Source organism: Symphalangus syndactylus, chromosome 6 (genome assembly GCF_028878055.3).
Source record: "Symphalangus syndactylus isolate Jambi chromosome 6, NHGRI_mSymSyn1-v2.1_pri, whole genome shotgun sequence".
NCBI lineage: Eukaryota > Metazoa > Chordata > Mammalia > Primates > Hylobatidae > Symphalangus > Symphalangus syndactylus.
The window spans coordinates 26,296,668-26,302,703 of record NC_072428.2 but is presented as its reverse complement, the minus strand read 5'-3'; positions in this window follow the sequence as shown (position 1 = coordinate 26,302,703).

Genomic DNA, 6,036 nt, shown 5'->3' with positions numbered 1-6,036 from the left:
CACATTGCAGGTGGTTGTAGAAGCTTTCCGGATATGCACTGGCATGACCTGATTTATAAAATGGGAAGATGTCTACCCAAATCACACATAAAAACTCTCCCTGAGAAATCTGCAAACAGGGACTGCAAAAGGCTTCCTGATCTGGGCTTTTGTTGACGCAAAGGTGAATGGGATGAGATAGGCTGGAGGGAAAGTGAGAAAAGCAAACATTTTACATGTCTAGATCTGCAGTTAAAAGAAAAGAAAAGAAAAACTTAACATGGGGGAATGGGGGAAGAAACTGGAAGGAGATCCCTGGATACCTTACTTTGAACAAGTTTATATTTGGTCTGAAGTTCTATTAGACTCTCCTACCTTGAATTTCTTTCTGAATCTGACAGGGTTGGAGCAAAATTTTGACAGTTAAGAGACTTTTTGAATCTCTCTTGCAAAGCTTATAAAACAACTACAATTTTTCTTCACCGAAATAAGGAAAAAAATGTTTCAGCATGTAATTTTCAGCTTGTTTTAGCAATGACGGAAGAATTTATCCCCTTGCTAGACTAGACTGATCTCTAATAGTGATACTATAGACATACAAAAAGGAAATGGTAATTCCTGAACAGAGCTTCTCCCATCCAAAGATTCTGCTTAGTCCCTTGAGTAAAAATAGTCTTGTGTCACAAGATGATTCACACCTTAAAATACTGTATGTTGCTTCATCCTTATCTATCGAATCTAACCCTTTCTTTCTCCACTGTTTCTCACACTGCCTTGAAACCTGTGAAGTATGTGGATTCTAGTAGTGAAATGACACCTCTTTTCCGTGTAGATGAGAAGAAGCAGCGGCAGCAGCAGCAGCAGCAGCAGCAGCAGCTAAATCAGCAAGGAGCATATGATGGCAGAGTTCTAATTAGGTTGCACAAATTTTATGATTTCTCCATTCTTCTAAGAATTGCACACCAGCAATAAACAACATAAACACATCATTCAGCTCTGTGTTAGTGACATTCATTCCCAGGGCTTCTACTGGTTGCTTACTTCTCTCTTAGCTTGAATGCACTGCTATGCTGACATTCTATATTAGATTAAGGGGGAGAATTCTCTCCCTTTGAAACGTAAATGTCCAAGTGGTAATCTCCTAAAGACATGAGTCCCTTACTCTGAAGGGAAAGGTGAATCTTATCCTTAATGAGACATACAGTTTTAACTCCCAGCAGCAGTTTTATGGTTTCGTATGTGAGTGCCCTCGAAGACGAGGAGCAAAGGGAATATTCAGACATATACGCATATATGCTTACTCTAAGAGATCAATTCACTTTCCTGGATTCTTCGGGTTAACAAAAATTAATAGTTAGCATGACAAAATGAAGCAGTTTTTAGACTGACCTAGCTATTTTCACCATCAAATTAGTGACTTCATTTAGGCATAACTCCTTGTCCCTTGCCCTCCTCCCTGCTCCTGTTCCTATCTCCCAATTGGCACTGATCCTGTTTATATCTTGTCGCTGCTCTAGGGGAAAAAAAAAAAAAAAGAAGTTTCCTAAATTCTCATTGGCTAGATCAGATCTGGAGAACATGGGTCAAGAGTTCTAATAACAGTTCTAGGAACTCAAAAGTAAATCCTATTCCTAATATTCTTGCTTTGTCACTTAGATTCTAATATAGTACATAGCCATTTCTCTGTGTTGTAATTCACATATACTGAAATCAGCTTCTAAACTGATCAACAGCAAATGTTGCAAAGAAATACTATTAGGCAATCTTGTCATCCTCTAATCAATCTGTAGCCAAGTCTTTCACTTAATTTGCTAGAAGATAATGATTATATAAAATCCACCAATTTAATCATGAATGTGAAAAAGACACACACAAAAGAAGAAAAAGAGTTACCATTTTCCTCTCAAGAGGAATTCTTGAATTTCTGAAATCTGACGGGGTTGCAGCAAAATTTTTGAAAGAGACTTTTTGAATCTCTTGCAAAGCTTATAAAACTCAGATTTCTCAATAAATCTGAATCACTGAGTCATTATTCTTTGGATACATCTCTCTCCAAATAACTATTGCAATCTCCAAATCTCATATTAATTTCTTAAAATTTTTAACTGGAGATATTCCTAAAGCTAATAAGATAGTGCAATGCTTATAATTTCGAATTGTTTTTTATCAAGTCATTTTAGTATTAGGTAAATCATCCTAAAATTAATATCTTTCCCCAACAGTCATGCCATAATGACACCAACTAGGAATGGCAAGTAAATAAATAAAAATCCTAATGCATTCCCTAGAGATTCCATCACCTGTTGATAGATTTCAGTCCAGTAGGAGCTTCATTAATTATTTCCTTCTCTGCCTGATAGCAAATGAAAGCCTCATTTGGATCATGATCCCTACCAATTAACAGGAGGAAAAAAAGGCTCACTCAGGTGCTATCAACACCTTTAGGGTTCTTTAGGGAAATCATCATTCTATTCAGGTACAAGTGCATTAAGTTTATAAATAGAAAAACACGCATCCTCCATGTTAACTAATGTGGCTGCTATCATAGAGAGAGTTCAGGTAATATCGCCTTAGTCTCCAAGAGATATGGTATTTTCCAACTACTGAATGGTTGTTTGTGTGCCCTCAGAGCCTAAGAAAGATATTGGAACATTCACCAAAAACAACAATAACCTGAAACTTTTAATGCTGTAATTGAACCTGAGAGAATTAAGTAATTTACATCAAAAAAAAGCTACCACAAAAAAATACAGAAAGATGATGGCTTCTAGTAATTCTATTTCTAAACAGCACACAGTAGTTCTACAGGTCGTATAGTCTAGTTTCCATGCTATATGCATCCTTTATATAATGAGAATAATGTGCATTAAAAAAATAAAATCAACATTTTGCAGTGTTCCATACAGCATAAAAATTAACCCTTTATTCTGGGAATGAAACTATATATACCTTTATGGAATGTCTCAGAGCTTAGGACTAGTATTATTGTGGTTACGGGGCACAAAAGTGTAAAGAAAGGTTTTTTAATCCTCCAGCCTCACCATTTCTCCAAAACACATGCATTTGCCTACTAATGGGAATTATACATTTTTACTTCACTTTGAGAAGTCTCTTTCAATACCTCAGATCATTCATTTTGCTTATATTTGTTGGCAGAATATAAAATACATAAGGTATGTGAACATATGAATATATTATATATTCATATAATTATTTTGAAACAAATATAATTCTTAGACTTAGCACTGGCACAGCTTTTGTTGATATCCACAGGGACTATTTATTTAACTGTTTTGATTGATTTAAGAGGTAACTGGCCCCTCAACAGCCAATAGCTTAAGTAGCTGTGGATAAAAATGCCTTCATGCTCTTTGACTTTGAAATAGCCCTTGGTGTACAGAATCATGAGAAACAATCCAAGTACATTCCCACATAATACTAATTACTGGAAAAAACACCAGCATATCTTCCATATTTATTAGTCATTTCTAATAGTTACTATTAAAACCACTGCTAAGGTAGGTTGGCATTTCTATCATTTTCACAGAAAATGTTAATCTATATATTCATGGGGCAGGTTATTTCTGCTTTATGTCCTCCATCACAACAGTCACTTCTTGGTTATTTCTGCTAATGGTGAAGAGGCAGGACCAATGTTACCCCAAAATCCTGCATAATTAGTTCTAGCATATGTAACAGTTTGAACAACAGATTTGGCTTCCCAATTAGGTTTCGCTTGGCTTTCTAGTTCTAGTGTTTCTGTTGTTTCTTTGTACTGGATTGTTTTATCTTTTTATAATTTTACCTTTTCTAGACTGGTTGTTTAACACAAGACAATAGGCTTCTGAGCCTGAGTAAAGCCAGCCTCAGGTGAGAAACCAACTACAGATAACCTACAAAACAGATTGCTTGCAGGTAGGAAGCAAGGATGGACTATTTGTGGATCAACTAACAAAATCATTTAGCTCCTGGCACCCTGGATGCAAAATCTCCTTCCAAGACACCAATGACAACAAATGGACCAAAAGCTGAACCTTAAGTCAGCAACACTACCTCCAGTGAATCTGGGAATATGCTTTTCAAGATGACAGCACGACTTTATATTGAGCACATTATTTGCCTCATACATTTATTCCCATCCCACAGGCCTGAAAGGGGGATGCTTGAATCTCACTTAGAGCCACCGCTCATTAAATATGTGCCATGTTTTTAAGCAACCAACTTATGCCCTGGGATTAATTTATTTATCCATAAATAAGATGACCATATTTTCTAAACCTCAAATGGGGCCATTTCGTCTGATATTTATTAGCATACTTTCATGAAGAAGCTACTGTGAGAAATTGGGACTGCTATGGAAACAAAACCAAGCCAGAAATAAAACTCATATCACAGTCCTAATCTTAATTTACTTTTCAGAAGTACATATTCCCATTTATTACAAAAAAAATAGCTCTACTTCATTCAATATTGAACACAACCACTCCAACAACCTTCTCCTCAAATAAGAATACTGATTTCCATACTAGAAAGTAGCACTGTCTTCTGACCTGCAATGGCTACATTGGTGTGGAAGATCCTTTGCCTAAAGTCAAGTTTCTTTACAGGCAAGAAAACCAAAAGGTACCTTATATCCACATCAAATGTCTCTTGAAGAATTCAGAGTGACTTTTGGGTCACGGAGATTTCCTGGAACAGGCCCTTTTGTCACTGAATGACACCCCGTAATCATTTTAAACTGTATCAATAAAAACACACACACACACATAAAGAAGGATGTTACACTTTGTTTCCTGCACATGAGCACATCACCACAGGTTCATTTTAAAAATGTGAAGTGAATCTAGGTATATTTCTTACTTTCCCTAGCAATAGCTGCAATGTTAGTACTAAAGGCTCATCCAAACCCTGAAAATTAACAACAACGAAGAACACCATTTCCGATTTGTTGGAAGGTAGAGGGGCTACTGTTTGTGATTCCAATGTGATTAAAAATAATTTTCCATTGGTTAATATTGACTTTTTTAAAATGGGAAAATATGTATCTTAGTTCAGAGTATTTTCTTTACATCTTTCTTATTCATATATTGGGTTCTATTTCAACACATGCTTAATGAAAAAAATTTCAGGAGGCTTCAGTGATCCTGTTTAAAACAAACTTGACAAAGCATGCAGTAGCACTTGGGAAACACTACGTGTGTTTAAGCATAAAATGAGTTCCCCAGCACAGGTCAAAATACTGTTTAGTGACAAGACTGCACGATAACAAAGCAAGACATCAAAATGTTTACTTACCAATTTTCACCATATGTATTCAACTGAGGACTGAAGAGTTATTTTTCATTAAATGAATCCCTTCCCTTTAGAAGTTGTTAGAACAACAACAGCTCAAAATACATCCTATTCATTCAGCTTAGTTTACATTCGAAAAAACTCAAACACCTGTTCTGCGGTTAACCTAACAGTGAGATTTTTGTTTTTATTTATTTATTTTTGCTCCTATTACTTACTAAAAAAATCCAAGCTGATACGACTGGAATGGTACTTAGAAAATATGAAGCTAGTCCGATATTTCTTTTACTCCACAGTAGAATTGTGGTACTAAAAGGAACCAAGTAATAATGTAGCCCAATATCCCTGTGTTAGATACACACACACACAAACATACACACACTCCCGAGGATCAAGGAGATGAAACGATTTGCCCACGATTAACAAGCCAGCTCTCTTGACTCCCTTGACCAGCTGTCATTCCTCTAGCACCCACTGACTCCCTTTCACAGAAATCAAAAGGACTATTTATTCCTTCTTTCTTCCCCATAAGTGTTATGCCTGTTTCCTTTCCAATCATTTGCAAGAGAGAACAATGCATCTTCCCTTGAAAAGACTCTGATTAGGCTGACCCTCAAATCGTGTGCTTTTGGTAACATCTATTATCATCTGAAAAGCAATAAAAGGATCCCAGATCCCAAGAATTATGATCTCTAAAGAAGGTCACTTCCCTTTTATCTTACAACCAAATGTGTATAGTGGCCTCTAAGATACAGTTTCCTAAAT